At 41.9% G+C, this 27,478-nt stretch overlaps 1 long non-coding RNA gene across 5 annotated transcripts; it reads left to right on the forward strand.

Annotated features, from left to right (window-relative positions):
* Nucleotides 1–217: 217 nt before the first annotated feature.
* Nucleotides 218–26,305, forward strand: LOC129784922 (uncharacterized). 5 transcript variants are annotated; one of them, XR_008748192.1, is made up of 4 exons: nucleotides 218–356; nucleotides 1,493–3,666; nucleotides 8,610–8,758; nucleotides 12,580–26,305. It is a non-coding gene; the product is annotated as an uncharacterized LOC129784922 (long non-coding RNA). The 5 variants fall into 5 exon arrangements; XR_008748193.1 differs by lacking the exons at nucleotides 218–356; nucleotides 1,493–3,666 and adding an exon at nucleotides 6,066–7,806 and having other exon boundaries at nucleotides 12,580–20,076; nucleotides 21,352–26,305; XR_008748191.1 differs by lacking the exons at nucleotides 218–356; nucleotides 1,493–3,666 and adding exons at nucleotides 6,066–6,591; nucleotides 7,697–7,806.
* Nucleotides 26,306–27,478: the final 1,173 nt, after the last annotated feature.

The following is a 27,478-nucleotide window of genomic DNA, read 5'->3' on the forward strand; positions in this document are numbered from 1 at the left end:
CCCCAGCCAGTGGCCCTTTCACACATGCGTCTACATCATTAACATTTGTGTTTATTTGTTTTAATTGTCATTGCTGCTATCCCTATCAGTCGCTACCATGTTGGATTATAATGAGGTGCAGGTAATTTTGATATAGACCATTTGGAGAATTTTGAAGTCATCTTACTTTTTTTTTAATACAAACATTTTGATTCCTTTACAGAGAGACATTTTTGTCCTCGGGGAACATTTCAGCCTACCAGAGTGTTACAGACATGACACACCACGTGTTGCTTCCATTGAGTAACTCTGTGATTCAGAGTGCATTTGCTTCGTAGCTGAGGCTCCCACAGCTTCTGGATCCTCAAAGCTGCATGGTGAGCAAAGTACACCCTCAGAGGCACTCTTCCTCCATTTACGCTGAGCTCCTTGGAGAATAAGGTCCTCTGCACTTCTTGCCGGTGTGCTTACTCCTTCCCCACAATGCTGCAAAGAACCTAACACTAATAGCTAATTGAAAAAAATCTCATGATCACAGTTTATTAACTTGATTCACCACTAGGAATTCTAGTAAACACTCTCTACAGAAGTGAGTAATTAAGATTTGAGGTGTAATGTAATCACACTGATGTCACCAAAATGAAATTATTCTGCATGATAGATGTTGGTGATTCTACTAACTTTCAGTTTAGGGTAATTAACCTTCTGAGCTCCCTCATTACCTGGCAGCTGTTTTGATTGCCCAGTGAGTGTGTCATGGTTCTGTGCAAATATTTAGGTCTAGTGGTTTTCTTAGATATGACATCACACAGAGTTACATAATGCCAAATTACATACCTATGTGCTTAAGAGGCACCTTGAATGACACCAGCAATAAAAGCTGATGTTGTGTTAAGGAAAGTAAAGATGAGCCTTGCTGGTGATATTAGCATGTTCCAAGGCAATAGGTAGCTTTAAATAATCATTCTAACTTCATGTTTCCTCATTTTAATGCCATCCTGCTAATTATTCAATATCAGATACTACCTTTAATAATGCCTTTCCCAAACATGAGCGATAGGAATATCGTTTTCTGCCATCCCTGCTTTGATTTAGGTGACAATGATAGATAGAATCTTCGTAGCATGACTGAGAAACAGGATTTGTGCTGGCATGCAAAATCTGGATGTCTTTGATGAATAACATGTCCTGATGCCTCTGAGATAGAACCAGGAATAAATGATTGACGATAGGTAGGTAAGGACATGGGAGCTATTCTGTGGAGGCAGAAGTAGCACAGCATCTTGGTAGGAAATGTATTCTGGAAAGAATCTTACTGTTTCTTTCCCAAGGAAGGATAATAGATGCTTCTCTCTTTTCTAATACATGGCCTACTTTCAAAGTCAGAGCAGTGTATCACATACCAAATAGCAGCTGGGCCTCTGAATTGACTTTTCCTGATCAGATTACATAGGACTCTCATAACTAATTGAATGTTGTTCTTATTTATGAACAGTCATCTCTATTCTTTTAGGCGCTTGTGCATTTTCCTTGGAGGACATTCCTAATGGATGGAGGATTTTTTCCAGTCGCCATCAACAACACAATTAGTATAAATTACAACATGCAGGTACAGTGACACAGCAGCCTTGCGCTTATGTCCAAAGACATAAAGACAAGATGAATCTAGGATGCAGGAGGAAAACAAACTAATGCTATCTTGCTTCCTGTCTTTTTTTTTTAAAGAACAGAAGTGAACAAAAAACATCTCCCCCTTTTCTGTCCAAAAGCTCATCTTACCATTGACTTCACATTTGATCTTCAAGCAGAGCAGAGCATTTTTGTTGATAATTAACCTATACTTATCATTTTCCTAGTGTGCTAGAAATAGAGAATCAAATAATTCTTATGCACGGGCATATGTGTTTTAGGGCCTTAGTGCTAAAAGCTTGAAATCCATTTGTGTTTATAACATAGAAAGCCCGAGATTCGCTGTTACCGGTTAAGCTGTGTATGGCACACCTTCAGAGACTCTCCCTTCCTCTTCAGCCATGCCTGTGAGCCTCAAGGATGCAGATCGAAGAGTTGCTCATGGGGAGCTGATGGCAATGCAGTTTCTGATGGAGGATGTAGTGCAGAACAGCTACAGCTGTGCTGTGGGAGATCACGCTGACTGTCAAGCCTTGCAAGCAGGTACCTCTGAGAACTCAGTCCGTTTGGGACTGTACAGCTTCTATGTGGGACTCCCATCAGTTTTTGCAACCAAATCCCTGTGAACAGAAGTGACCTAGACCTAAGGTATACTGTAATAACCTCACCTATTCTTGACCATCTGGTAAGAAGCAAAAGGAACAATTTGTCTCCCATAAATCCTGAATGCTCTTGAGAGAAACCCTAGTGATATGATAGATGCCCCTGGAGGGTCTGTTAGTATCACCAGACTTCTGGAGAAATCAGAGACTGTCCCAACTTCTTCCCACACCCCAGCGAAGGTCCAGCTCTTTCTGTATCAAGAGCTACTTGGTGCAAAGGGGAAAGGAACGGGCTGGCCATTGTCTAAGATTGAATCTAGTCAAGGAGAGGCAAGGTACTTCCAGGCTGTACTTCCCTGAGTACTTGTGTTGTGGACGTGTATGTGAGGAATAGTAGGGCTTGTAGCAATAGGGCAAGGGGGCATGGCCTTAAACTAAAAGAGGGCAGATTTAGATTAGATATTAGGAAGAAATTTATTACGGTGAGGGTGGTGAGGCACTGGAACAGGTTGCCCAGAGAAGCTGTGGATGCCCCATCCCTGGAAGTGTTCAAGGCCAGGCTGGATGGGGCTTGGAGCAACCTGGTCTAGTGGAAGGTGTCCCTGCCCATGGCAGGGGCCTTGGAACTAGGTCATCTTCAAGGTCCCTTCCAACCCAAACCATTCTATGATTCTATGGTGCTAGGAATGTTGGTGGGGGCACCTGAAGACTGCCAGAAAATACACAAAGGTTTGGTTCAAAGAACAGGCAGAGATTCAGACTGTTTGTGATGGAAAACAGACACGCAGATCGATTTGTAAGGTAAGGTAAAATGAGCAGAAAGGACAAATTTAGTTATTTTAAGGTCTGCTTCTTTCAAGATCTGACCTAAGAGTTTGATTTCTGTAACAGTACATTTAGTAGAGACCAAGCAGAGAGTGCTGCTGTTGAAGCTATTCACTTGAGGAAAGCAGCAATAACCCAAAGGATTTAACTTCTGTGCAGTTTTACCCCCATCTCTGCTGTATATGAGCACTCATTGCAATCCAAAGGTAGGCTGGTTTTTTCCTGTGCCATGCTCTGAAGGACACTGATGTAAGGCCCCATTGCAAGTTCTGATTGCACAATAGCCTGTTGCATGCCTTGTCTTACTGTGTATCTCAGGAGATGATATTAAGCAAAGAAAATCATGTGAAATATTTGTCATAGCTTTTTGAAGCAAGACATTTCCCTGTGACTTCCAGCAGAACTGGGCAGAAGCGGTTGACTCAAGTGGTAATGGGTTGCAGAACAGCAAAAAGATGTGCAAACTTTTGCTGAGGCATCATGACTCGGTCATGTCACTTAACTTGCTGAGATCTTTTCTGATACTATGGAAGCAATGGGAAATATTAAAGGCAGAATGAGGCTGACTCAAGCTGAGGACTGAGGATATCAATACAGTTCCCCTCTACAAAGAGTTTTGCGAGCAATATGGGTAAGTAACCTTGGATGTAAAAATATTCCAGAGAGACTGAAAAGATGAAAAAAAAGTCTTTGCCTTCTCCATCCATTTTCCTCCTGTCCCCCCATTTCATCTGCCTTTTTAATTTTTTTTTTTATTTCTACCTTCCTTTATTTTTGCTTATAATTAACCTAGTACTCATGTTTTTCTCTAAAGGCTTGAGAGCTACCTTTTGTTTCTTTGTTTCAGTACAGTTGTTTTTTCCCCTCTTTCAAAGTCTATTCAAACTGTTTGCTGATGATGTTTTCCAAATGCATTCTTCTCAGCTGTGTGACCCACCTCTGCATTTCAGGCTGCATAAACAATGTTAAATACAGTACTTGAATAAATGGAAATTCTGGAAGCCTGTTAGATGAATTGTAGTAGAATTCTTCCTAACCCTCCTACTTGGCTCAACTTTGAGCAGTCGAGAATAGAAAATTGGAAGATTTCCATCAGAGAGGCCCTTCTGAAAGCAGAAAATGGAACATCACTTTTGAAAAAGCCTCGTTCCCGGAAACTACAAGAAAGGAAGTGAAAGAGCAAGATGACACAGCAAGGGTGAAATCTGTGCCTGAAGGCACTGCATAACACTGTTGTCATGCGACAGAGTACGGAGGAAGCAATGCTCAGTGGGCCTGTCCCTACAAGGCCAAAGCACTTGAGTCTGACAAGCCTGAATCCGTCACAGAATAACTGTGTCTGTGTGTGTGTGTGTGTGTGTGTGTGTGTAAATAGCTGGTATCAGATCTGCTCTGTTCTGGCCTCCATTTGTCTGTATCCCAGTGTCACCTCCCGTGCATTACCACCAGATCAGAGTGGGCACAGTCCAATGCTGGGGCCCCATGGTCTTTTCCTCTAACTAATTTATAAACTCTGCCAAGGGAGCAGCTCTGGGGCAGAGCAGGACTGGGTTGCAGGAGGGTTGGGAGTCAGGGGTGCAAGTTGTCCATGCAGAACAAGCAACAGCTTGTGCTTCCACCATGGGGCTGGGCAGGAGAGCCCCAACCTCAGTCTCTCCTAGTCTCTCCATGCCCAGAGCTTTCTTGTTTTGATGCCCGAGATCTGGCTTAGCAGTTATTGCCTCCTGGGAGGAGAGGTGAGCTCCTTGCCCATGGCTTTGCTTACACTGGCCTTTGAGTGGGAGAAGATTCTGTAGCGGCACCTGCAACAGCTCCTTCCTAGCAGGCAAACTACCAAACTTACTGTACTCAAAAATCCCACAGTGTTTCCCTCTTCCATATCCCCACCCACCCCCTTCCACAGATAAGAGCTCCCTACTTCCCGCTCTGAGCTCTATGCTAACCTTTGTGTCATGGCATCAAGGGTTTAAAAGGCAGCATGATTAAAGCAGTAAAACGAAATGAGGTATATATACCTTGCTAATGGCTTCTAAGAGCAAAGTGTTCATCTGCCTCAGCACTTAGCATTCAGGAACACTTGGCAAACCCATGATCTGATGCAAAGGAGAGCAGGGGGAGGGGGTGGAGGGAATTTCTTGGTCTATTTCAACAATGGTGATAGACAAGTTCTTACCAGTGATCAGACCTCCCCTCTTTATCTGATTCACCTCTTGTTCCTTCCCCACTGTTCTAGTTTTGTACTATTATAAACTTGGAGAAATCATTGAGCCATGTAATAAGGCAGGAGCAGTGAAGAAGAGAGTGTCCTGTCCCACTTGCAGGTCGGTTGGGTTAATGCGGTGAGCTGAGACTCAGATTCTGCACAGGTTAGGAATGGGGGCAGGGGAAGAAAAAGCAAAGTTAAGGTCTAAGGTCAGTAAATGCAAACAGTGATTTTGAGAGAGAATGTGTTGAAATACTCATGTCTTGGTGATTCTAGCACAGATATCCTGTACCTGGCCATGAAAGCCATGGTCAGACAAATGGGCACAGAGGAGGAGTTTGGAGAGCCTGTTATAAGTGCTTGGCATATACTTGCCCCCAGAGGAGCATCAGAAATTGAACTGCAAGTGTACCAGCTAAAGGGAGGGTTATGTGGGGCATTGCGAGGGACTGTCTTCCTTAAGGGGAAAGGCTGTGAGAGCTGGGCCTGTTTAGCCTGGAGCAGAGAAGATTGAGAGGGGACCTTATCAATGCAGGTAAGTATCTTAGAGGCAGGTGTCAGGAAGATGGGGCCAGACTCTTTTCAGTGGTGCCCAGTGACAGGACAAGGGGCAACAGGCACAAACTGCAGCACAGGAGGTTCCATCTGAATGTGAGAAAGAATGTCTTTACTTTGAGGGTGACAGAGCCCTGGGACAGGCTGCCCAGAGAGGCTGTGGAGTCTCCTCTGGAGACATTCAAAACCCACCTGGCCATGATCCTGTGCGACCTGCTCTGGGAGAACCCGCTTTAGCAGGGGGTTGGATGAGATGATCTCCAGAGGTCCCTTCCAGCCCTGAACATTCTGTCATTCTGTGACCACACAACATCACGTTTTCCTACAATTTCTGGTAAATGAAGTGGTGGCCTGTGGAGGCTGTCACGGGGGAAAGTTTGGCAGATGTGGCTGGGAGGCTCTGCAACAGCACCTCTGCTGCGTGGACTTAGGTGTGTGTCCTGGGAGGGCCCAGAGCAGCAGGGGAATCTGCTTCTATCCAGAGTGTTTGTGGCACAGCACTAGGCATATGGTCACCCCCAAATGGTATTGACCTTGATACAGTATCTGAAAATACTGTGTTTAGAGAAGAACAGAAAGAGAATTGCTTTGGTTCAGTCTGCTAGTTTTGGCTAGCTGGCGAGTTGCTTTGTAAGCAATGTAGAAAGTTAGTAAGAGCTAAGTATCAAACTTGATTCTAGCTTCAAAAGCTTCTGGAAAGCCTAGAAATTGACATGGTCCATGATGTGCAGAAGAAAATTATCCAGGAAACAACTCTAGTGATGTCTGAAGAGCCAGATGAAAGCAATCTCCCCACTGGTAAGGAGAATCAATCAAAATACCCTTCCTGGGAAGTGTGGGAGCCCCAGTCTTGAGTGGGAAAAGTAGCCTTGATGCATAAAGGCAGCAAAGATTTGCCCTGCATGTGAACAGGAGAGCATGCTTGCTCTCAGCTCCCCACTTCCCTGTGCGCTCGTTTGGAGGCCAGGGGCTGGCTGAATTGTGGAGAAGGTATCACTGATGAAAAAGGGCTTACCCTCAGGAAACTCTCCTCTGCTCTGGAGAGCCCATTGTGAGAAATTCCAGAAACACATCAAGGGGAAGCTGTGCAGAGTTGTGTACTGGGACACCATACACCTTTCTGCAAGGACCTGCTTATTCTGTCTGTTCAACAGATTCAGATTCCCTAAATCTGAGTTCACTTTCTCTTTATACATTGAATGTTTAGCCATAATCATTGAAAAAACGATTGTGCAAACAAGGCTGAATACTATGCTGCAGTTTGCAGGCAGCCTGAAAAGAGACTGATAGGAAATTACTTCTCTACTCTGTCTCAGAGTGTTAATATCTTAGGCCTAGTAGTGCAATTTAAATGCCAGACTTTTTAGTATGTTGGGTGTTTACTTGGTACAATTACTGCATAGGTGTGGGCAATTTGGGTATTCACAGGCACGAACAGTAAAACAAAGAAAAAGTGGAAATAAAAGGGAAGAAAAACGTGTCCTAGTGCCACTGGATGTGGTTGCAGGCAGCAATGACCAGTGCACAGAACTGTTCAGTTTCACACAAAAGCCACGTTCTTTACTCAATATTTTCAGAAAACTCCAGTACACAATTGTGGGCCAGGCCGTTATTGACAGGACTGGTCCATAACAAAATTGCGTTTTGGCTTTGATACTGGAACGAATTTGATATTGCAGTTCAACACAGCCTTTGCAATCTGTTTGCAATGACATTTACTTTTTGTGGTAAACATTTTAGGAAAGCTGAGAAACCCTAAGCTATAAAGCGTACCCATCATCAAATCCCAGGGATTACTGAAGGATCAATATTTTGTGACAGTGGTACCCACTGATGTGTAGTTTTATTCTGTTGAGTTTGTTTGTTTGTTTGTTTTTCTTTGCTTCTTCCTCTGTACCTGAAGAGCTCTGGAAACACAGGGTAATGCAAGAAAATTTCTCAGTTGTACAACCATAGATAGTGCAGGCATTTGTTCAAAGGCTGATGGAAAACTACCAAGAATCAGATACAGAGGTACGTATTCTGCATTTCTATCTAAGCAACAGCTAAATCATGTTTACAGCTTTATTTATTAAAGCTCTTGTCAATCAGTGACCTAAAAAAGAAACACATTTCTTAAGCTTATGAGCTTAGATTCAGATTATGTTGGTTTGCAATAGCAGCGTTGGCAGCAAACTTGTGTATTGCCCTACTGCCTTCTGACAGGTTTATTTCAGCTCTCAGGACTGTAATAATGTGAAGATGAGTTGGGGCTGGAGGTTTATATGCAACCGCAATGCAGGATTGCAGGACTATTCACGGATTCAGTAGTGGGAACTCTTCTTCCTGAGTCATTGCTAAATCAGGGGTCCAGCATGATGTTAGGAAGCAGTTTTAGGTGGGTTTGTTTTTTTTTTTTTTTTCCCCAGTGAAATTTAAATAAAATATTTATGGAAATATGACCACTCCTGGTTAAAAAACACACAACATGTTTTCTTAAGAGAAGGGATGATGGGGCCCAACTGCAACCCAGGAAGTTTCTGAGTTGGTAATTTAATTTCTCTACCAAAAATTCTTTTAGCTTCAGATGGAAAAAAACCCCAACATTATAGCTAGAATCAGTCAAAAAGCTAACAAATCTGTTTTCCATTAGTTCAGTGAAATTGTAGATTAGGCAAAAACATTTACATTGAATATTTTTCTTTTTGCTTCATTTTAATATTGCAGAGGCATTTTATTTACAATAAGGTGATCATGTTCCATTTTGATAGATGCTGTATATATAGCAACTCTTGTGACTCAGGCCACCTGCAAGGTTTCTTATTTTGTTTTCCTAGGTGACTTTTTAAAAAAGCCCTTTACAACAGTGTCTCACCGTAGTGGGCTGTGACATCGTGGCCAGAGAGCACTGCAACTTTGAGACTGCTCCGTGTTTTATGAAAATGTTCTCCAGTAGCAGCAGCATTTACTTTCCCCAAAAGAACAGGTATGCTCAGAGTGTTGATTCTACTCTTTGAGAATGGGGAAGGTGGTTTCTCTGGGTAGAGGGCAGCTGCTAAGTAAAAAATAAAGTCAGGCTGTCAGGCTGGGAAGTTGTTGAAGTGGAGATGGGCTGCACAAGCATAGCCACCATGCACCTTTGTGCTTTGCCTCAGGAGCCGCACGCAGTGCAGGGATGTGGCAACCAAAGCAGTATGGCCCTGACGCAGGTCGGTGATTGTGGTCTATCGGTTGGTAGCGCTTAGTGGTCTCATTTGGAACAGGGTCCCACCGTGCAGATACATGGTGACAGTCTTTGAGAAGAAAGGCAGGGGGGCTGTGGGGCGGCTATTTCTGTGCTCAATGCCAGACGTCATACCAGGAGGACTGGTAAAACAAAGATAACCTGAAGGCAAAGGTAGTGGTCTGCTGTTCTGCAGTTAATATTCACAATAGGTGATATACTGGTAACCTTCAAACTTAAACTTCTGCTGATGGGTCCCTTCCTTCATGAGGCATTTCCCCAGAGCAATTCAATCCTGTGCATTGACTGAGATAGAAAGTAGAAGTGGGTCAGGCACATAGGCTCAGCTGCAGCATGGGTACCAGGTATGCTACCTCACAGCTGCGCAATTCCTGCCAAGTTCTGAGAACCTGACTTCGCAACTTCAGCTGTGTTTTTCAGGATAGCTGGTATGTGTGGGTAGAATTTTTTAAAGAAGTAAACCCAGCCAATAAATCAGAAATGCTGTTTTGTGGAATCATGTGATATCCATGTAATCTGTTAGCTGACTTGGAGGCTTGGCTCCATCAGCACAGACTCCACTGCTAGAGGTACGTCAGCTTCTACAGAAACCTGTGCTAGGGAGAAGAATGCTTGGGTTTCAGGATGTTTGCACAGTAGTGTTAGAACACCTGCATTTTGGATTTCATTCCTAGGCTCTTTTTCTTATCTGTCCTGATCACTGACTACAAGATTTCAGTTCTTCTCTGGGCTTTTTGCCCCACTTTCTCATGCTTTTCACAGTTTTTTGCCCCTATATCCTTTTCTGTAAAGTGTCTTGTCAGCAGCCTCCCTTATTGCCTGATTTCACTGTCTTGTCCACATGTTTGGGAAGGCTGGTGTGAGAGAGAAAATGAGAAACACGTGTGAGGTTTCAGCTGGGTGGAAGGACACAGGAGGAGCCGGTAGGACTTTTCTGGAGCCTCTGGGCACTGGAGTCTCTCTCCCCAACTTTGCTAGCCCATCACCACCAAATCCCTGTCTCATCTGTGTTGTACTTGAAGGGAGCAGCCCAGGGTTGCCAGCTGCCTACTATCTCCGGGCTCTGCTTCAATCCCAGAAGGGATTTCCTGCTCCCAGTTCCACTTCTGGCTAGCCTAAAGCAATTAACAGGGGCTGTTGCAAGTCTGAAGAGCAAGCTCAGTAGAAACCATGAGAAAGGTTCAGGCACGATCAGCTAAACTGGGATAGCAGATAGTTTAAAAACTAAGAAGTCTCTAAGGAACATACATGAACCATGTAGGTTTTTTCCTTTAACAAAGTCTTAGGATGTGACCAACTTTTTGCCGATTTTACAAAAACCCCCACCCAAAACAGAGGAAAACTAGTGCTGCTCTGAATAAAGGTCACCAGAATTTTTCAGAAGGGCTAAAATACATGTATTTTTTCCCAGCATTCATTTTCAAAAGTCTCTCAGTAATGTTTGCTGGAAGACAAAAAAATCGACAAAAATTGAAATAGAAAATTTCAGTGAGAATCCAGTGAAGTTATTAGCATTTACTACTTAGATCTGGCATATGGAGGTGCCAGGCAACCTTGCAAGCATACTGTGCTGTTGGCTCTGCCTACAGTCTGCAGTTGTGCCTATTTCTTCTTTGAGTAATGTAATATGCTAAGAATGATTTTTAGCTTTCCTCAGCTGTGTTCATCCGGTTGTGAATGCTGTTTGGTGGTATGAAAACAACCAGACATTTATATCTAGCAATGACCTACCTATGTGAAATGGAAATTCTGTCATTTAAATCTGTTCAAGTTCTATCATGTACCTTCCTATTTGTGCCAACCTGAGTGTCCTTTCTGAGGGTTTGTTAATTGTCAAATATCAACAAATGGAACACATAATAGTTTTTATTAAATGTTACATGGTCTGTATTTACAAGCTTATCAGCAGACAGCATATTTGCTCCAATAAATGCATTACCTCATAGCTTACTGAACAAAGCCTAGTCACAGTTCTTCTGACTTTCTCTCCGGAGTCAGGGGAGGTTACACTGTGGGAGGCCAGGTTCACTGACACAGCAGTCATGCACAGGATCTTCTCCTAAAATCAGACTTGCTAATCCTGCTCCCTAATCGTTCTGCTCCTCTGTCCTCGGCACACATCTTCTATCAATTCTCATACCTGTTAGCAAGGAGATCTTTCTTTCCTGATGACCAGAAACAGATATTTTGAGGTTATGTATGAAACTTATGCATTTGCCTCCTTCAAATACTGGTTGCGAACTGCCACAATTCTTCCTACTGTTTTCAGGGAACAAATGTTTCTAAAATGAACAGGGATGAACAGGGATATACAAAATGGGTTATTCCGTATCATTAAAGGATTATTTTCATCAGGCCACTCACTTAAGAAGATATTCTTGCTCTACTTGATTAGGTACCACATAACATATTCAGAGCTCTGGATCATTTATTCCTTGGCTAGTGTTTGCTCATCCCTAGCTTTGCTCATTCTCTGTCTCTGCTGTGATAGATGACGGGGCTGTGCCATGGGATGATTATGGAAATAACTGTGCTCAGAGCCCAGCTCACTGACTTACAGGAAGAAAATCTTGGTCTCAAAGAGATGATTAGAAAAGTAGTACAGGATGAATATGAATCATTAGTGCAGAACCTATTTGTGACTTGTGTCCATCTAAAAGTAGGTACAGAATAATAGGGAGTACTTGACTGGTCTTTTTTGTGCTGCTGTATAATTTGCCAACAAGTGTAGCACTCAAAGGAATAAATTGCTGCAGTGTGCCAGGTGGATGAATGGGTGAATCATTTATCTCCTGCTGCTAGAAGCATCTTGTAAAACTGTCTGGTAGAAAAATAGCGTGCCTTTTCCAAGAGAGGAGGCGTATTCTCAATGGAACAGGTACCACATTAGAGAGAGTGATGGAAGCTCTTTTTAGTTACAGTGGAGTGAACTTTTTGGATATAATACTTCAAGTCTGTAATATTCTGCATTATTTTTCTTGGATACTTTATGTCTACTGCATAATTTTATTGGTTACTCTAACAATGCCTTTTGTTTTCAAGTAGTCCACTGATTTCTTTGGGGTGACATATATCATTACTTACAAAAATAAGATACCCCAATCGAGCCTGTAAAAACTGACCTGATTGTGACCATATGTATTATAGAGTAACCACCTGCATCAGATCCCCAGAGTATTGATGGATGGTCCACGAACCCATTAATGTCTGTGTCCAGGGCAATAGTCACTTCAGGAATATTGTGATTTCTTTTGCAACCTTGAGCGTGAGTTCAGTTATCACCAGAGAGCCTATTTTGTCACCATGATGCTGCTACTTCCATTAAATACATACATCCCAGGACTGCCAATAGGTTGCCTGCATATGGTACAATTGAAATTCCATTTCTTGCAGTGCCTGGATGCAAGAAGAATATTGCTCTGTCTTCCTGATACACTGATTCTAGGAAAATAATTACGGAGAAAGACCATCTGGTTGTAGCTGAGAGACTTCTGAAATCTTCTGAATGTTGCTTTCCCATATGTGCACATTTCATCTCTTATGGGCTCTGTTGATAATTGCAGGGAAAGTTGGATGTCTATCACCTTAGCATTGAGCAACGAGTGTTTGAAATCATCGGTGAAGTGAGAAGAGGAGGTGACAATATGATTGATCTGAAGAAAAAGTTCAGCTCCACTAAGAACAACAGTGACTTGGAAGAACATTTGTCTAAAGTAAGGAAATACATATATGCATCGGTAAATGAACACAAGGATAATATCAAGGTAAAGCTTGTTGAAGATAGCTTAAGTTATTATACTGTTTCTGAGACATCAGTTGTGTGAAGAGCATGGAGGTAGTCCATTACTAGACTCTGTTAATGGCTACTCATTTGTCAGGCTGTCATAAATCGGTCATCTTTGACTGTGTGTTCATGCTCCAAGTGCAGAAATGTTGGGCCAAACCCAGATCTTGGACCCTGAATAACTACATGTATTTGAAGTGAATTTGGTTCTAAACTTAGGAACTATGCTTTCAGTCTGTTCTGAGGGAAACTAACATAATGCTTTCTACACAGGTGAACATCAGAGAGGTTAAACCTAGATCTGAAGAAGCATAAATGTGAACTCACATTCAGCCTTGTGTCAGCATTGTCGTGTGTTGTCATTGTCCTTTTTTTTTGGGTGGGGGAAAGAGAATGTGATGTTTCAATAAGCCTGATAAATGTGTTGATGGGAATTTTATCTTCTTGTTGTGCAAGCCGGTCACATAAAAGAATGCGGACAGAATCCTCTTTTCTATTTGGGGTTACTTAAAATAAAAAATATATTCAGCTTTATGTTTTGAAAGAGTGCCCCCAAAACTGATGGTCTGGGAGTTATAAACTAAAGCCTGGAAATTACTTTCCAGGCTACAACTTCCAAATCAATCCCTTTTATAATCAAACGTATTCCTCCTCAGCAAAGTTCAATTTGTACTGAAATCATCATAGTCAGACAGTGAATACAAATGAGATCAAATGGATAATGGCTGAATACTTCTGTCTAAAGCAAATATACTTGCAGATCTCTCAAGCAGAGCAGTTTGTGAAGCAGGATGTAACTGTAATGTCTACAGAGTGAGAAGGACTTTCAACACCCCCAGTGAACCCGGGGGATAGGGACACCCAGACGTAAATGAGAAACCAGTAGAAATGGAAGAAGTCCACGTGTGAGAAGGCTGCAGGGAGACTTCCACATCCCCGCTTGGAGAGGACAGTGTGCAGAGGACAGTGAACAAGGACAGTGGGGAGCTTACATGCAGTTAAATGGTTGTGGCTTGAGCAGAGTTATGGAAACGTGGTGGGCTGGTGCAGTCCGTGATCATGGACGGTTACAGGGTGTTTAAGAAGGATCAGCAGGTAAGAAGAGGAGTGAGAACTGTACTTTGTGTAAGGAGTTCATTCCCTGCACAGAGCTCATGCATGAACGTGGAGATGTACTACTGAAAGGCTATGAGGAGGGAGGAACGTTAGTGATGATCAATGACTGCGGTGGGGAATCTGTCACAGACTGCTTGGTCAAGAGAATAAATTGGACGGGCCTGTCTATAGAGAGCTAAGAAAAGTGGTTTTGCTTTGAAGCCTTGGTGGACATGGAAGTTTTATCCATCTGGAAATCTACTGGAAGTGGAACACAGCATTGTGAAAGCGTAGGCAGTTCCTAGGCCGCATTAGTGATAATATCCTAAAAGCAAATGCTAGAGGAGCCAGTCACAGTAAATCCCTACTTCTGCTTCTCACAAACGGGGGAAAACTGGTGGTGAGTGGCATCTAGGGCTGCAAGGGCTATAAAATTATTTCAGGATCAGGAGAACGATTTTAAAATCATGCTGCAGAGCTAGGACTTGGGACTTCAGGAGAGGAGATTGTGACTTATTTAGGGAATTGCTAGGCAGAATCCTTAGGAAACTGCCAAGAGGGGAAAAATGATGAGGAAAGCTGGTTAATTTTTAAAGAAAACTAAAAGAGACTTCAAAACCAACTACCCTGTTCCACCATAACACATGGGAATTTAGCAGAAACTTTGCCTTGCTTGCCTTAGCAAGGAGCTGCTTGAAGGACTAAAATACAAAAAGAAAGAATGCAAGCAGTGGAAATATGGGTAGGCAACAAAGGTAGAGTATCAGAGTTCAGACCCATGGTGATGAAATTAGGAAGGCCAAAGCCTGGCTGCAGATAAAATTAGGATGGGACACAAAGGTGAGTTGACACTGAATGGTAGAGCTTCTCTGCAGAGATATCTCTGCCAGGAGGGCCAGGACCTCCAGTGGTCCTCTGTAACAGTTTTCAGGCAGAAGTCTGCTATTTTGAACAAAAAAGAAGAAAACCTGATGACAATACTTTTCATGAATGCACTGATTTTGTTCTTATTAAGGATACTGTAATTAGGGTGAATCAGGTTACCCAACTTGGTACAAACCAGAATCCTCATTTGGCACAAGAGTGTTTATCACCATTAACAGAGCTTCATTTCAGTGAGGTTTACCTGTTCGCTGTTTTGGATTAAATTTCTTCTGTTTTTCCCCCGGTTTCTGGGCAATGCTCACATTTCCTGTTTCCCTGGAGACACAGTAATAGAAATCTACGGCCAAAGGCTGCGCTGTTTCGAGATGCACAATTAGAGCATTTGAAAACAAAACTGAAATACAAATAGTTGCATGCTTTTACAATTGTATTCACTTCCAAAGCATACTTTCTTCCTGGGGAAAGTAATCTTTGTGGGTCTACTCCTCCCAACATCTTAGTAGGAACAGCTGCAGCTCTTGTGGGATGAAAATACCAGGCTAAGCAAGTGGGTGTGTAAGCTAAAGGCTCTGAGCTGTTGGAAGCAAACTGCTCAGAAGGCACAGCTTTCTGAAAAGCTTAGAGATGCTAAGAAGATGATATTTCCTGACCATTTCATCTGTTCTCTAATTTTCTGCAAAAAACGTAGAATGTTTTCTGCAAAACTAATGGTCAGATTGGGCAGGCTCACTATTGTTCGGTGATCCTATAGGAGCTCACTGTAACTGCCAATTTTAGGTAAAAATGCTAAACTTTCTCCCCTCTATAATATGGGTATAATGGTGGTCTTCAAATGTGAAGAGTGTGAAACAAATCCCTGATGTTTGCTTGAAGCAAGAGTTTAGGAAGCAGGAGTAGCCTATAGTACTCCTGGTTCTGTTGTTGACTTGGAAGACTACTCTGTATCAAAATCAACTATTTCAGAACTGACCAAAAGGTATAAAAAAGAAGACAGGCAGACATGAAGTGAAAAAGAACTGGATTGTTGGCTTGGGAGGTAGCTCAGTTGTTTTTTGGTTTTTATTTTTAATTGGTATCTGCTTAAACAAAGCAGAACACAGCATGAGGTTTCTAAATGTAATTACACAAATACAAGATGAAGCACAAAAATTACTAAATTAAACTGAAGTGAAGATGGATGGAGAGAAAAGAGCCTCACTGCTTTAAATGAGGCTGATTCAAATAGAACAAACAGGTTATTGATTGTTATATAGGCTAATTAGCTGCACATGTCAAGCAAAGAAAAGGCAGAATAGATCATATGTAACTTAAAAAGAGTGAAAACAAAATGTTTTTTGTGTGCTTGTTAATTTTAAACCCAGATGAAACTGGATGTGCATACAATTAGTTCAGTTATATCAGGGAGATGCTGAATCATTAGAATATTTTATTGATCAGATCAGTCAAAGATGGATTGAATTATTGCAAATTTGTGGAATTAAATAAGAAGTAAGAGCTATCTTCACAGGATTAAAAAGAAGTCTGAAACTGAGAAAATTAAATGGGGAAAATTGGCTTTTTTAAATTAGAAACCAGCTCATCTTGCTCAGACAGAGCTTTCTTGGATCTGACTGTGGAATGATCCTGAAGATCTAAGGGCTTGTATTTCACTGTTCTCCACACCAAGTGCAGAGGATCCTGGACCTTGCTTTTTCCAGTTTAATGGCTGGAAAAGGAGAGAGGGCTGCTAAATCTGTGTCTGACATAGTAACATGTACATACACATTGGTGTTTGTGTTTTGAAACAAACAAAAAGACCCTGCCCAGAAGGAACGCAAGCTTCATCACACACAGTTAAGCAAGGAATAAGCGGATTAATAAGATGGACAGGTCTTTCTAATGCGTAAGATCAAATTTTACATTGCTCTGAGCTTCCTTGCACACAAGAACTTGAATTGTTGACATATGAATAAAGATGTGCAGTGACACCCACATGAAAGATTATCTTACTTTTTCCCCTTTAGAGAATGCCTTCTGTCTATCCTGTTCACTTTGCCTTAAAAAAAGGTCCAGCTTTTAGCAGAAAATAGGAACAATGCAATCCCACTTTACTAAAAATCTCAGAGAGATTTACCTTTCAAGCAACCCACTGCTATATAAAAGAGAGAAAATCACTGCTCTCCTTGCTTCTGTAATGTGCTTTGTTTACAGGAAGCTCTTCAAAACAAAAAAAAGTGTCTGAATACTAAGATGATGGGAGAACAAGAGGTGACTTCACTTCAGGGTCAGTTCATGACTGTAAGGAAAGCTCTTGCAAAATCTCAAGCAGAAAATTACAAGCTAAACCAATAGCTTCATAAACAGGTATCTGAATTCAACAGGTCCCAATTCATCAGTGCAACAAGCTGAATTCTCCTCTCCATCTCACTTGGTTTAATAAGGATTTTGGCTACTGTGATTCTAGGAAAGAAATGGCTTCAGAACTAACTGCATAACACAGTTGTTACTGAAGCTGGATGTGTATTTTGCGGCATTGAAACTATGCGTTCATCATCTGAGTGTTTTCACCATTGCAGGTAGAGAGAACTAGAGAAAAAATATAGCATCTTGGATAAAGTCTGAATCATGTACCAAAATGACAGCTACAGGCACTACATTTATGTATGTCATCAACAGTGCTGGATGTATGTTTTAGTAGAGGAAAAGATGTTACTAACGTTTTATTCCACAGATTTAAAAAAACACCCTTAAATCTCAGATCCTGAGGTTATTAGTCTTCCACCCAATCATTAAATTTCAAGGAAACATTCAGGGATGTTGTCATTAAATCCAGAACAAATTAATTATTTTTTTTTTTCCACCTGAACACCTTCATGGCTGTATCACTGCCACAGCAAGCTGCCTTTCACTTCTGCACATGGCTACACATGCTGAAATGGCCCATTCCTCAAAGTCAAACTGAAAAGCACACCCTTCCCTTGCAATATACTTAATGCCAAGCAACATTATTTTATAGCAAATAAGTCTTGTGAAACCAACGTTATTTCATTCTGCTGATAAGATTAGAAGTTAGATAAACATAATGCTAGAGATGTAATACATGTTTGGAAGCGCCTTGTAACGCATATAACTTTTGTATTTTAAATTTTGCAGGATCAATAAAAATGCCAAATGGATTGACAGCTAGATTTTTGGACATAGAAGCATGTGTTATTTTCATTAAATGAAGATGGTTTCTGACAGATGTCTACAGGTGTTGGTAGCAGGAACTATCAGTATTCAACATTTTTGTCAATGCCTTGGAAATAAATACAAAATTGCAGATTATAAAATTTACCAATGATATATGTGGGGAAGAATGTTAGTGAATTTGGTAAGGCACATTTAGTGAATAACGATGTGGGCAGAGCAGGAGTACAGAATCATAGGGATAGCTTGGTAACTTGGTTATTCCTCCAAGGAGTATTTCAGTGCCTGAGTAGATGAAGAACGAGAAGAAAGCAGGGCTTGTACAGAACAGGGTGACCGCATCCCTGGGCAGGACAGGGTTCGTAATGGATGACTGGCCATGTAGTGCAGTACTGGAAAGAATGGATGCTATAATCTTTTCATTTATAAAAAGGAGAATAGTGCAGACATATTAAAAATGTGTTTGTAGCTCTGTGTACCACATACTGAAATACTGTTGCTGGATCCAGAGCGTAGTACCTAAAAAAGATGAAGAAAGAATGGAGAAAGCGCAGAGGAGAGTTAGGAAAATTCTTTGAGGGCTGCAAGAAATGCTTTCTAGCAGAGGGCTCTTGAAAGGGACAATCTATTTAGCCTATCTAAAAGAAGAGTGACTCGATTACAGTCTACAGATATTTTTGTTGGGAGAGAATAGTAGATATATTAAAGGGTTCTTAGGGAAAGGTATAACAAGAGGTGGTGCCTAGAATTTGAGGCCGGAAAAACTGAAAATGGGAAATTAGAAACAACATTTTCAAAATGTGATTAACAGGGGAAATGACAATATGTCTGAGTGTCTTCAAGTCAAGATCACATGCCTTTCTGGGAAAAATGGTTTAGCCGAACCAACTTGCTCATTCCAGTACAAGGCTAATTAAGGCAAATGTGATATTAAAAAGTCAGATCTGATGGCTCGATTGTGCCATTCTGAACCTACTGGTCTATGAAACTCCAACCTCAGTAAGGCTTAGAGAGCCCCCCAATGAAAAATGTTTGGCTGTGGCTGCTTTTAGCTATTTGTGTTCAGATTTTTCACCACAGTGGCGTGCCTTTGGCTGATAAATTGGTTTTCTTCACTGACAAGCTGTCAATTTACTTCCAGAAGACCCACTGCATCTATCATCTTTCTAGCAGCTGCTTTTGTTGCTTCTGTTTTTGATTTCTGACATCAGCTTCTGATTCTTTCTCTTCTTTCTCATTTCTTTCCTTGGTATAGATTGTGATGGTGATGTTTACAAATAGCAGACTCCATTCCACAACCCTTGGCTGTACAGGAGGGTTTGACCTGATGTGAGTGGCTTGTAATACCATTTCATTCAATTGTGTTACAGGTTCTAAAATGTAGCCATACTTACTGGCTGTCTCTATGAGCTGCATATAAACAGCAATGTTTGAGAAAGCTCATTTCCCCGCTCTCTTTCTTTGTTTATATGTTTTAAAAACAAGTTCCACATGCAGACCATAGGCTGGCTGCAGAAAGCAAATTACAGCACACTGAGGAAATTGGAAGCAACTGCCTTCTTGTTTACTTGCCATTGAATGAATTCCACACATGAATGTTGTTGAGGCTTCTCTCTCTAACAAGCAATGATGTAAATACAGCATTCTGCTTCCCCTCCCCTTACCCTCCTCTTGTGCTTCCCTTTCCCACAACCAGATCTTATTTTGGGTTTAGGTCTGACTGTGGTCCTTTCATAAGATCATAGGATAATTTGAATTTGTTTACAGACATCTTATTATCTTCAGTATCAAGGCATGTGGGATTGGGTATCTCCCCATTCAGCTCAGCTGGGCGTGACATGTGGAGTGGTCATCAGGGTTTAAAAGCATAGCTAAAAAGGTAGGGGAACTAGAGAAAAACAATTTAAGTCTGAAACTTTAGTGATTGGATGTTGTAGAAGCAAATGCTGTTAGAAGTAGTACAGAGGAAGATACAAGAAGTGACAAGTACTTGGCATGATGAAAGGTGAAAACAATGAGAAGGTGCTTGAAGAGATGGAGGAAAAAGAGCAGAGAGTGAAATGCCAAACCAAGGAAGCTGAAAAATCTTCTAAAACGTGCCATCTTCAACAAAAAAGAGATACAACAGGTAAACTCATAATGCAGAGCTGAAAAATAAAAACAGTAGCACTTCTGGAGGGATGTCTCAAGTTTTAACGCTGTCTGACCAGATCTGAGGGTTTTTTTTGTGTTTGAGCTTCACTGTAGTCCTCCAAGTCCTCTGGATGAGGGTCTTGTAGCATGAGCCTTGGCACGGTGCTGGGCCCTGCCTGCTGGGGGCTTAAGGTTGTGTTCCACCTCTTGGTGGCACCTTGTGTTTCTGATGCTTCTCAGGGGCTTCCTGTTAAGCCTGGTTCAGTATCTTTGCTCTAGAAAGTGAGTATTATTCTCCTTGGTTTAGAGGTAAACTGCCCAAGAGTCTGTGCAAGGTGCTGGTGCAGTGGGAACAGGTGCACAGCGCAGACAGAACATGCTTGCACCCCTGGGGGAATTGGGGGGTGCAGCAGCTAGAGCAGCAAGCAGCTGGGCTCAGTGGCTCTGGAGGCTTTAGCCAGCTGTTCATTCCCTGTTGGGGTGTTCCCCAGTGGTGTGCTCCATGCCTTGGCTGTAACTGCTGTCCTTGCCACCAGACTAAATGGGAACTTTGGAGCCTTCCTTGGGCTCTGCCTCTCTGCCGGAGCCATGTTCCTGCATCTGCAGTGCCTGTTGCTTTCCTGGCTCTCCCTGTGACATTTCCCAGGTGGGGCTCTGATGCTAGTGCTGCTGCTGTCCTTTTGCTTTATCGACTGCATTTGACATAAACCCTCTGCCCTTACCTCTGTTTCCCAAATTCTGGTCTACCAAATGAACATATTGGGAGCTGCTTTAATCCAGTGTGGCCACAGAAATGGCATTAGTTTTCACTAAACTGATGCCGTTATGCTGCACTGATATATTGAGTTTAAATCTGTTACTGTATTGCTAATCATTGATTTAGTGTGAGTAACCAAATCCACTTGTAAGATTATCTCCCTGTAAAACAGGCTGTAGAGCTTTCACTACTTCAATTTAAAAACTGATTTGGCCAAGTAAATACAATCTCTGTGTTTAGCACAGCTGGTAGAGTGGGCTCTTGGCTGCGAAATGTGCAGTGCTGCTTCTGTAGTGTGGCCTGAACAAAGTATTTTTTTGGCAACCATTTGATTAGACCTTAACTAGATGAATCAATCTATTTTTGCTGCTGAAGTCTCCTTGCCCTTGCTTTCTTGGTCTAGAGAGAAAAGAAGCTTTGTAAATATATCTGAATGCCTCTCATGTAAATCAGCTCAAGTATATTCTGTCTTCTAAAGCATCAAGGTGAAAGCATGAGTTGTTTGTTTTCCAGAGTCAGGATGACAAACGCTGTTCTGCTGGGAATAATTTCTCAGGCTGCTGGCAGGAGACCACTGATTTCACTGGTGCCTGTCTTTGATGGGGCTCTGCACTGTTTTGCTGTGTTTACAAAATAACCCTTCAAGAGATCAGAGATGTCAACAGCTTTTGAAGACGGCAGAAAGGAAAATGGCAACTGCAGCATGCAGGCTTTTATTGCCGTACAACTGTCCCAGTTGCAGCTAGCACCTAAATGGTGAGTAACACTAACAAACTTTAAATATAAACTTAGTAAATGACAGAGTCTGTGGGAGAGTAGGGGGAAGAGCTGCTATTTTTTCCACATACCTCTGCCCTGAAAATGGAGGTAGGGTCTTGTCTAATTGTGGTTACATGCAAAGAACAGTGAGAAAAGGCCTCTGTATTGTTTTTATCTTCCTCCAGCAACGCCTGAAATGCAGATTCCTATTAAACAATAATGAGAACGTCAATTTGCACTATTTGTGCTGTATTTTGCATTCAGAGGGATTATGGATATGTTCAGCAAAGCTGTAATTACAGATTATTTCAATCAGCAAGAAGCGATGGCCTCTTATTTGCAAGTGAGGATCTTTTCCTTTAAATCTAGGCCTCTGCTTTGGTGCAGAGCTGTCAGATGATGAATTTTTGTTGCTGCCATTAATCCTTTTACCACCTTTTAGATAAGAAGTCAGTTAACCCAAGAGTGCAGTTTAAAATGTGAGGCCTTGCAGCAAGTTGATGAACTGCAGCGTCAAGTTTATGACCTGGAAGCTGCAGTTTCCCAGAGGAATGTGACTGCAGATGAAGGTGGATTGTGTGTTATAACCTGTTTTCTTGGGAAAGTAAGTCTTATGAGCTATGGTTTGTGTCTCTGAATCCCTCCTTGACCTTCGAAGCAATAGGCAACTTAAGCCAAATATGAAAGAGGAGAACACCTCCTCTGTAATGAAAGCATTTAGGTGAAGGAGAAAGACGTAAGACAATCTTGAAGAAAAATCAGACAACTCAAAAGCCATATGCCTTGTCACACCGCAGCTGCTCAAGCAGCACAAGAAACATTGACTCCCAAGTTAATAACTTTAAACCATAACTTGCACTGTCTTTTGCTTTTTAGGGATATCATGGGAAATATGAGGGGAGCTGCATTTAGGGGAGTAGGCAATTAGGAAACGAAGGATCCTAAGCTGTAGGAAACCAGGCTTCATTAGTGGCTCTGGTGTTGGCACAGCTTGCTTACAAATCACGTGGGGAAGCCAAACAAGACTGTACCTTTGTAATTCGATTAGATACATGCCTATAATTGCAGGTATTTTTAGAGAATCTCAAAACAGCAGTGACAGCTCTTAACTGAATTAACCCAGAATTTAAACCTTTAACAAAAGTCTTTCTTCTCAGCTGTTTGTTAGCTAACTTTTTAATGTAATGCTTACATAATTCATATAGCTTAAAAAGCTTGTTTAGGGATTGCTATTCTTACCTGCCTGAAGTTGCTGCTTTTCTCTGGGATATCAAAATCCTACTACCAGTCTGACAAATGTATGCAGAAAAACTGATGACCTAAACCCTAGCAAATTAATTAAACAGGAAAAAACTTCAATGATCTTTCAAGGTACGTTTCCATACTGTGAAGAATATAAAGTACTACAATTTAATTAGTTTCCTTCTGCAGGAAAATGCTAGTTATTCTTGCCACAGGAAACTGAGAAATTCTCATTAGCACACTGTTGAAGATATGAACCAAATATGGGGAAATAAATGAACAGGGAGGGATCATTAATTAAGACACAAATATACTTGGCTTCTCTGGCTTTAAACCAATCAAGTTCAGGGGGAAAGTTGGTGCAAAACTTTCAGTGACATCGATGCTATAGAACACAATGAAAGCAGCTGTGACAGAAAGGGGATGATTTTTCTTTTTCTCCTGCTGTAAGTTACTATTGTCAAACACGAGGCAGAGCTGGAAAGATTGGCTGAGAGGCTTGGACTTCTCTGTGCTCGACACAGGAGGTCCGTGAAACTATGGACACCTACTCTGCAATGAATTGTTGCTACCTTTTTACTTGTGATTTTTTTTAATTTCTGTATCTGTAACAGTAGATGCATGTTGTGAGGTTTGGTGGCTTTTTTTTTTCCCTTTCAGAAAGGTAGAAAGAAGACTGCAGAGCTGTTCTCCCATAGTACAAGAAGTAGTTTTCCAGGTAGTAAATCAATATTAAATAGCTATATTTTTTGATGCAGTAATACTAGTACTTCTCAGAAGGCAATCCAGACTTGCATCATGTAAAGGTTTGTTTTTCTATTAATCTAACTTGCACTGTGCCACTAACCTGACTTCAGACCTATAGCATGTGGCCAGGCCTATTTGTATAGGGGTGGCAACTGTTACTTGCAATAGCCCCGTTTTGGCTGTAAAGGTGATGATGTTTTTGAAGCAGGTCCTGTCAGCTCCAGGAATTGCCCTCATAAACTAAGACTTCAGCTAGTTTGTAAGAATCTGTAGACAGCAGCCTGAGCCATGTTCTCAAGCTTTCTTTTCCCCATTCCTTCCCCTCCATCTTCTCATCTTCCTCTCCTATGGACTAGGGCCCAGGGGTCCTCAAGCTTTTTAACCAGGGGGCCGGCGCGGATGCAGTAGCAGGCAGTCATCTGTGGCTGCTTGGTTCCCCCCCAACCCCTGGCGGGGGGTTCTGTAAATATCAGGGGCCGGATTCAGGACCCTGGGGGCCGTATCCTGCCCGCGGGCTGTAGTTTGAGGACCCCTGCACTAGGCCACAGCCTGTCTCAGTGATGTAGAACAGTTGCTGTGCTGCTTCTGGGTTCATGTCATGCTCGTATAGTCAGTCCTCCCAAGCCCCTGCTCAGGATGCATGGATGCTGAACACAGTCTGACCAGACCGGGTAGTTGTACACTCTGGCCTTCTGCTGAAGCAGCAGGAGAGCATCTGGCAGCTGCCCAGAGTCCCTTGGACCTGAAACAATGCCAAAGCCAGCTAACCAATGTGATCGGAAACATCCTGGATCATGTCTGAGGAGGAAGAGGAACAGTGTCTGAATTAACAACTGCAGGATTACAGCTACACAGCAAAAATACCCTCGCCTTTTTACCTAAAGTTAGTAGGAAAGGTTAACGTAGGGTTAAGAAGTGGTATGGCAACACCACACTGTACATAGATACAAATCAGGGTTACATCATATCATGGCTGAGAGCAAGCAAAGCATTTGATTCAGTGGGGATTTTTTGAGTGGCTGAAGCGTTGGCATTAAGTAGCTGCATCTCTGATTTTTCAGAAAAAGACCAAGACTGGAATTCACTAGCAAATTTAGTGTCACTGGGAACAAATAATTAATACCCATCCACACCTTTTAATCTTGGCTTTCAATGGGTCCAGAAAAGACAGAGTTGTGGGGAAGATAGCCACATATAATGAAGTAGACTTGGGGCAGCAAGTTTTCAGTTTCACCGAGATGTCTCCTGCGGCAGGAACGAATGCTGATACACTCATTACTATGAATGAAAAGGGCATGGGGTGAGCTGCAAAAATTGCAGATAGTTGCAAATAGTTTTTGCAAACAGTTGCAACTATCTGCAAATAGTTTTTGTTCTACTTTGTCAAGATCACCCATGAACCACTTTTTCCTGACTAAGCAATCTATTATTCTATTAGTACTATTAGTACTATGCTGAGCGTTCACAACTTGTTGTAGGGTTTTTGTTGTGTGGTTTTTCTTTCTTTTCACTCTAACATTCTGCTTAGAGATCAGAAGCAAGAATTTCTGCATTTACTTGAGTTCTGCTCTAACTCTGTGTTGTTGACAACACTCATGTTCTGCAGCTCCGGTCCAAAGCAACAAGCTTTCAGCATCCACTCTGCATGGGGATGACCAGCAGCATCCTTCGAATTTTGACCCAAGCAGCAGTAATGAAACAGGAGGAAACACTCCAAGACCACAGACAGTAACAGCGGGATTGGGAATAAACTGATACGGCTGCAAAACAACCAAATGCTTTGCTAGCCTGCAAACTGTGATTTGTATATATACCAGCTTTCATCTGGACGGTAAATCAAATCCCTTTAAAGATTTATCTTTAAAAGCAAGGTAAGCAGGATGTACAGCTAGCAAACGGGAAAAAAAGAAGTTGCAAGTGTTCCAAAAATTAAGGAAAGGAGGCAGAAGGAAGGTATTTATCTAGCAATGGTCCCAGAATAAAATTTTTTTTTGAGTATCATGCCATGGTTGGTGACTTTTTATATGTTACTTGTGTTTTCAGGTGCCTAGCAGACGGGAGGAGAGAATGGCAGATAGGCTATTACCACACCTAAATGAAAAGTCTCTTCCCACTGTCCTCCTGCAGCTACAGAAACAAAGGCTGGTCCAGAAGTAAACCTAAATGTATGTTTAATCAGTCCAGGGCCTTTTAGAAAATGCCACTGAACTGGCAGCCTTGAAGTAAGAAAGAACAATTTACATACAAATCAGAGAGAGGCAGTAATGCTCCAGTACTGTGTGTATGTACTTCAACATACTTGGATGCAGTGTTCCATAGCAGCTCCAGCCAGTTCACCTGCTCACCCATTTTAGGTACTGGGTGATGCAGCTCCTCCTCTCAAGCATGAGCAGCTCTGCATCTCCTCCCTTCCCAGACAACACAGTGCAGTACAAAAAGGCAAGGCTATCAGCCAAAACTAAAAGGCTTCCTTTTATTGTGGTAACCTTGGAACATGGGTGGTGCAAAGCATAGCTAAGTGCTTAGAGCTAAAGCATTGGGTCTGGTGTTTGCCGGTTTGCTTTTTTTCTTCTTCCACTGCTTTCCTACTGCAAGCCCTGACCACCACATCCTGCCCCATGCACTGCTCTCAGCCCCAAAGGTTGCAGCCTGTACACTGAACCTTTCACGCCTGTTTAAAGATGACTCATCAGAAGCCTCAGCAGCTCCACCTTCCCTAGCACCTTTTCTCCCCTCCTCCTACTGAACTAGAAGAAAACAGGAAAAAAATGAATAAACTTATCTGCGTTTCTCTTGCATGGAAAAAAGCTTGCTTTTCTAGCCTAGCCAATAAAGGACACAAAGCTGTCTTTCAGAGATGTGTCAAACTGTATGGCAGCTTTTGATGAGTTAGAATACTAACCTGTGTGTCTTTTAACACTATCCACATCCCTGGATGCTTGTGAACATGAATAATCAACCCCCTCAGTACTTTTTTTTAAATAAGTAACTAAGATCTAGAATTAAACTCAGCAACCTTTAACAGCATTACACTGGTTTAACACATAGTAAAGGAACTCTACTTCTGTTAGAAATGCTGCAGTATTTAGAGATCAGGATTATTATTATTTAGAATTCCTAGAATAAGGTTGACATCCTTCACCATTACTGAAACAAACTTTTATTCTGTTCAAGCTTGCTGCTACATCAAAACAAGTCACAACATACTCTGAACACTGTGGAATCATTTATCAAATAACATGAATTCTTTTTAAGGTATGTATGCCTTATATGAAGGACAAGGTGACTGATAACTATCCAAGGTCAACTGTCACTAGAGAAGCCATCAAATGTGATTCTAGCACATTCCAGGGACCAAATGCTGATTTGGAAGTAGAGCAATAATCATCAGTATGAAGCAATTAGCCCCTTTTTACTGCTGCAGCAGCATCTATCTCCAGCTAATTACAGCTTCTTGATAAAATACTTCAAGTATTATTTGGCTTCATCCAGAAAAATTCAAAGATTATTTCTGAGCGAGTCCTATACCTACAGAAGACTACCTTCAAAGAACAGCAGTAACGTAAGACTGGTACTATGCTTCAGCTTTCAGTGTTGCACTGTAACAAAAACTTAATGAAGTCTGACTGCATGCAGCAAAGGGATGATTTCCTGGAAGGCATAGCAATTTTAAGCACATCAGGAAGCTCTAAGATTCCTCCATTTCTATACAGCCTTTCCAGAAAGGCTACTAAAGTTTTTGCAGTTTCCCCATATGAGACTGAGTTATAGTCAATACAACCTGTGACACATTCGCACATCACTCACGACCCACAAAAGCATCGAGGTCATGACATGCAACTGAGGTTACTTCACTCAGAGCTGGTTATCATTTTTAATCAGTCTGCAACTA

The sequence above is a fragment of the Falco peregrinus genome, chromosome 7 (assembly GCF_023634155.1).
Source record: "Falco peregrinus isolate bFalPer1 chromosome 7, bFalPer1.pri, whole genome shotgun sequence".
Classification (NCBI taxonomy): domain Eukaryota; kingdom Metazoa; phylum Chordata; class Aves; order Falconiformes; family Falconidae; genus Falco; species Falco peregrinus.